The sequence below is a fragment of the Rutidosis leptorrhynchoides genome, chromosome 10 (assembly GCF_046630445.1).
Source record: "Rutidosis leptorrhynchoides isolate AG116_Rl617_1_P2 chromosome 10, CSIRO_AGI_Rlap_v1, whole genome shotgun sequence".
NCBI classification, from domain to species: domain Eukaryota; kingdom Viridiplantae; phylum Streptophyta; class Magnoliopsida; order Asterales; family Asteraceae; genus Rutidosis; species Rutidosis leptorrhynchoides.
The window spans coordinates 226,585,239-226,592,034 of NC_092342.1; positions in this window are offsets into that span (position 1 = coordinate 226,585,239).

A 6,796-nucleotide genomic window follows, 5' to 3' on the forward strand; every position below is an offset into this window, starting at 1 on the left:
TTAAAAACCACTCATTTATTGAGCTGTTTGACTAAGTCAATTTGCTTTATATAAAATGGTATACGTTGTACATGCTTCTAAATTACTAAGAACTTCGTTTCGTTTATGTTGTCACGTCAAACGTTTAGAGCTTTTTCAAAACTCCTTTGATCGATTTTATCAAATTTTCGCGTTACTCTACAGAGTGTTTGGATCCCATTTCTTCTCATCCTCCGTTTAGGGATGAAACTTACCATTAAGTTCATTGAAAGAAACTCTTACACCACTTTGGATGCCGGTTTTATAAAATTTGTTGGAAAGTCTTTGCGCTCATAAAATTTTCCCTCTTATGGTTGGACATGGCCGAAACGCGAACCGATAAATCAATTTTCTGGGGTACACTCGGTGGTCACCCTATTGTAGAAAAGGAGCTAGGTGGGTTTCTACCCCAACTGTTGTTATAGTGGGTATCATGGATATATATTACACTAGACCGTTTGAGGAGTTTCTACTCTCAATATTCGCTGTTAACCGCAACACCCTCGTAAACATCAATCCTAGGATTCAATACTTTGAGGTGCATGAAATTATTTTTTGAGATTCATCTCACCTGGAGTCGGCCATTCTTTATAACCCATGATTCGCGTTCTTTTCATCCGCACATAAATTTAAGAATAAGGATGAATCCTAGATTGACTTGCTCATTGTGCGAGGAAGTTCACTCTCGTTGAAAGATCAGACCTTTCGTACGTCTTCCTTTCAGAAATGTAATGAAAATTTACTTTGAAGTTCATGATCCTCGTTATCCCCTTAAAGGAATTGTCTTAAACATCTATACCACTGATGTGACTACTCTATATAATGTTTTCTTTGTTGGTTGCAACTATATTTCGTTCGTCCCAGTTCGTCCCCTTGGGGAGCTCCTGTTTTGTTTGTTAAGAAGAAAGATGGTTCGTTCCGATTGTGTACTGATTATCGCGAGTTGAACAAGCTTACTGTTAAGCATCGTTACCCTCTTCTGAGAATATATGATCTATTCGATCAGCTTCAAGGTTCGTCCATTTATTATAAGATCGATCTTCGTTCCGGATTATCATCAGCTGCGTGTTAAAGAGTCTGATATTCTGAAAACCGCTTTTCGCACCCGTTATGGTCACTACGAATTCCTTGTTATGACGTTCGGATTGACAAACGCACCTGCTGTGTTCATGGACCTCATGAACCGTGTGTGTAGACCCTATCTGGACAAGTTCGTTATTATTTTCATCGATGACATCCTTATTTATTCCAAGAGTGATGAAGCGCACGAAGAAAATTTGAAGTTAGTGCTTGATCTGTTGAGGAAAGAAGAGTTGTACGCTAAGTTCTCTAAGTGTGCTTTCTGGTTGAGAGAAGTTCAGTTCCTTGGACATGTTGTTAGTAAACAGGGAATACAGGTTGATCCTGCTAAGATTGAGGCAATTGAGAAGTGGGAAATTCCGAAGACTCCTACTCAGATTCGTCAGTTTCTTGGTTTGGCAGACTATTATAGAATGTTCATTCAAGATTTTCCACGAGTAGCGAAACCTCTGACTGCTTTAACGCACAAGGGGAAGAAGTATGAGTGGAAGGATGAACAAGAGACTGCTTTTCAAACTCTAAAGAAGAAGTTTACTACCGCTTCGATATTATCACTACCTGAGGGTAATGACAATTTTGTTGTTTATTGTGATGCTTCGCGTCAGGGCTTTGGCTGCGTTTTGATGCAGCGAAAGAAAGTCATTTCGTACGCGTCACGTCAGTTGAAGATCCAGGAGTAGAATTATACCACCCAAGATTTAGAATTGGGAGCTGTTGTGTTTGCACTTAAGATTTGGAGACATTATCTTTATGGAGTCAAAAGTACAGTGTACACTGATCACAAAAAAGTCTTCAACATATCTTTGATCAAAGACAGTGGAATATGAGGTAGCGAAGATGGGTTGAGTTATTGAATGATTATGATTGCAAACTCCTGTATCACCCGGGAAAGGCCAATGTTATGGCCGATGCGTTAAGTCAAAAAGAGAGAGTTGAACCTCATAGGCTTAGAGCCTTGAATATGACAATAACCTCGCTAGGCAGATTCTTGAGGGACAACAAGAAGCCTTGAAGGAGGAAAATTTTGTAATGAGAAGGTCAGAGGCTTGAGTAAACAGTTTAAGGTACGTACCGATGGTACTCGGTATTTTGCGGGGCGTCTTTGGGTTCTAAAATTTGGTGATTTGCGACAACTTGTTTAGATGAAGCCCATAAGTCAATATACTCTATTCACCCTGGTTCAGGGAAGATGCATCATGATCTTAAGGAGTTGTATTGGTAACCAAATTTTAAAAATGATGTGGCTACTTATGTGGCTAAGTGTTTGACCTGTGCTAAGGTCAAAGCTGAACATCAGAACCGTCAAGACTTTTGGTGCAACCTGAAATTCCTGAGTGGAAGTGGGAAGGTATTACGATGGACTTTATTACGAAGTTACCGAGAGTTGTGGGTGGTTATGATACCATTTGGGTTATTGTTGACTGACTCACTAAGTCAGCTCACTTTTTTCCGATTAAGGAAACATATTCGATGGTGAAGCTTACTCGTTTGTATTTGAAGGAGATTGTTTCTAGACATGGTGTTCCTGTATCGATTATTTCAGACTGAGACAGTCTATTTACATCGAGGTTTTGGCAATCCTTACAGGAAGTTTTGGGAACAAAATTGGATATGAGCACCACTTATCATCCACAGACGGATGGTCAGAGTGAAAGGACTATCCAAACGTTGGAAGACATGTTACGAGCGTGCGTAATTGATTTTGGTAATGAGTGTGATAGATATTTGCCACTGGCTGAATTTTCTTATAATAACAGCTATCATGCAAGTATTAAGGCCGCACCGTTTGAAGCTCTGTATGGTTGATAGTGTAGATCTCCTATCTGTTGGAATGAGGTTGGGGATGCTCAACTCACAGGCCCAGAAATTATTCATGAGACTACAGAGAAGATCGTACAGATTAAAGAGAGATTGAAAACCGCCAGGAGTCGGCAAAAGAGTTACGCCGATGTTAGAAGGAAGGATTTAGAATTTCAGGTCGGTGACCTTGTTATGTTGAAGGTATCACCTTGGAAGGGTGTGGTACATTTTGGTAAAAGGGGAAAGTTGAATCCTCGATTTGTTGGACCATTTGAAATTACAGAGAGAGTTGGACCCGTGGCTTATCGTTTGAAATTGCCACAAGAACTCAGTACTATTTATGACGTTTTTCATGTATCGAATTTGAAGAAGTGTTTGGCCGAGGCCGATGAAACTATTCCTCTTGAGGAGCTTCATGTTGATAAACAACTCCACTTTATTGAGGAACCTGTTGAAATTATGGATCGAGAGATTAAGACTCTCCAGCAGGGTAGAATTCCTATCGTCCGAGTTAGATGGAATGCCAGACACGGACCCGAGTTCACTTGGGAAAGTGAAGATCAGATGAGGCCGAAGTACCCGGATTTGTTCCCAGATGCTGAGTCAACCCTGCACCTGCTTAAATTTCCGGACAAAATTTCCGTAACGGGAAGGTACTGTAACGACCCTACTTTTTCTGTTATCTTTTACCGTTAATTATTTAACAACCGTTAACTGTTATTCGTGCCACGTCATTTCTATGACCTATATTATTATTTTTGTAATAATATATTAATTATTATGTGTTAAATGAATATTCATATTCATATTTTAAGTTATACGCTTCTACGTGTCGCGGATTTCTATCCGGCGAATCTTTTCGGTTTTCAAACCAACGGTCAAGCTTTTGGGATTTTTAAATCCAAATTATTTTAAATATGATATTTTGATGTCATATGATTATATATAGTGTTTATATATTTTATTCATCGCGTATTTGTTATCTCTCCGAAAAATCAATCGCGTAGTAGCGTTTTCGCGTTTCGGGTTTTCGTTCGGGCATTCGGGCCACAAGAATTCTTTTATTTATCAAAGTTGGGCCACAAAGGGGCCCACACCATCAAAAATTCGGCCAAATGGGACCCCCCTCCCCATTTTCATTTTTTTCATTTTTCATTTCATTATCATTTTACATTTCCTTGTTTTTCCCTAAACCTAATCTCTCTCCTCTACCTCTTTTCTTTTTTTCTTGGCCGTCACCTTCTCACCATCATCATCATCAATTCATCATCAAATCAAGCTTGGATCATAGGGCTTTTTACATAATCGGATTGCTCTCGTTCTTCTCTACGTGTTCATATAAATCAATTCTTGATTAGGGTATAAACCCTAACCCTAGAACTTTTGATTTTTCATTATATTTCTGTATTTTGATTATATATTAATAGTATGATGATTACTTGTTGTTGTAATGGTATTTGTATGCATAGAATTACTCATAAACACATGTTTTCGGTTTGATAAAATTGGGACAGCAGCTATTTCGTGTATTTATGATATTGTGACTGTTATAAAAGTTAAAATAAAGTATCTATATGAGTCCCTCTCATCAAGACATTAATTTTAGACTCCGGATTCATGTCGTTTCGATTCCCGGAGCCCTAGATATGATCAAAGTGGTATTTTGTTAAGATTGAAATGTGATTTTGGTATGAACCAGGTTTGGTCCGACTTTGTGACCATATTTGATGACTTTAGGCTGTGTTAGTGTGTTAGGACTAATGGTGGGGCGAACTTTCATGTTCGGGTCATCTCAATCCGAGCCACGAATCACCCGTTACGTCTAAAACACGATTTTGAGTGGATTGAAGTTCCAAGTAGTGTAATGGCTGTACATCACAACTTGTGGACTGTTCTTGGGGTGTTCTTGAGTGTACCAAAGTGTCGGGTAGTTTTCTTAGGCGGATATATACGTAAGGCTCGCCGAAAACCGACACCCGAGGCTCAGGATACGACCCGATGAACTTTTGATTTAAAACATGTGACTAATTGTTAAACTTATGATATAAATAATGGATTTCATTATCATTTAATTACTTATGATAAAAAGGTAATTATTATTATTTAAGACTTATGATATATATTTATTATATCATTTAATTAATACTTATGATTTAATTAACATTTAATTAAACATATGATTAATAATACTTTTAATATTAATGGAAAATACTTATGATAAGTATTAAAATTATATTATGAGATCAGTATTATAAGACTTATAATAAGGATTAAATAATTATTTTATTATTATAAGACTTAGTTATTATTTAATTATGATTTAATTATTAAATACTTATGATTTAATAATTATAATTAGAAACTTATGGTATGATTAATAATTCATTATTAATTAATAATACTTATGATATGATTACAATTTATTATTAAATAATAATACTTATATTATGTCTAATATTTAATTAATTAATTAAATACTTAGGTTATATTAATTATATCATTTAAACTTATGTTAACTTAACAATTCATTTTAATTTAATTAAACTTATGTTATGACATAATTATACATATTTAACTTTAATAAACATTATAGCTTATATTACTACTACAACTTATACTTTTAAAATTAATGTTGACTATGTTTGACTAAGGTTGACTTTTGAGTTGACTTTCGGTTGACTTTGACTTTCAGTTGACTTTTGTTGACTTTCTAAATAAGGAAACTTTCCTAACTTAAAAACTTTCTAAAAATAGAAACTTTCTAAATTTGGAAACTTTTCAAAAATAGAAACTTTTCTAAAATAGAAACTTTCCAAAAATAGAAACTTTCCTAAAATAGAAACTTTCCTAAAATAGAAACTTTCCTAAAATGGAAACCTGCTAAAAATAGAAACTTTCTAAAAATATAAAGTGTGTGTCCGTACGCTGTTCCGATCAAACCGATGCATGCTGAGTATTGTTCTATGTCTACTTGCAACATGTACAATAGCTATCATACTAAGACTTGACCTAAGTTAGTTATTTATATCGACCTGCTTTATTTATAGGTCGGCGTTGTGATCATTCCTGATCACTATACTCCATTTGCTGTTCGCTTATTTGTGTTGGTTACTTCGTCACTATTAAGGTGAGTTATAGTCCCATTTTTCTATTTTAAATCTTTTGGGATGAGAATACATGCAATTTATTTTATATTTTGGACACATGTGGATGTTGGTTTAAATTATTCATTGTGAGTTGAACAAAAATATTTCCTAGTCTGGTAACTGTAATCACTAGTTTCTACTGGTGAACGCGAATCCTACGGATAGATCTATCGGGTTTGACAACCCCATTTTGAGCTAGTCGCGCTAGCAATTTATAATCGGAATGTTTAGTACTTCGTAATTTGTTGTAGATACACTTGTTCGGTGTATATTATTTATTGTGTTTGGCAAGGGTAAATAAATGGTTAAGTGGTTACCAGGTGGCTCACGGAAAATGGAATAATGTTTTTATATGTTTTCGAGCATATAATTTTGTGGTCCAAAAGGGGTTTTTATGTTTTCAAACATAAATTTTTATGGTTTAAATTAAATATTGTTTGCAATATTAAACCTATAATTCACTCAACATTTTTGTTGACAGTTACTCGCATGTTTTATTCTCAGGTTCATAATTGATTGCTTCTGCTGTGCTTAGAGAGTCTGCATATTTATGATGGCAGCTTTTGTTAAACATTAACTTGCATTCTATTTTGATACATTTAATAGTGGATGTTGTTGACTTGTTTTGGTCAACTTTTGGTTAAGTAATAATGTATGGTTCTTCTAAACTTACACATTTTGGTAGGTTTCCTTTATAGGAAATCATTTTTAAATAAAGAATGCAAGGTTATTTATCAAATTCATATAGAGTT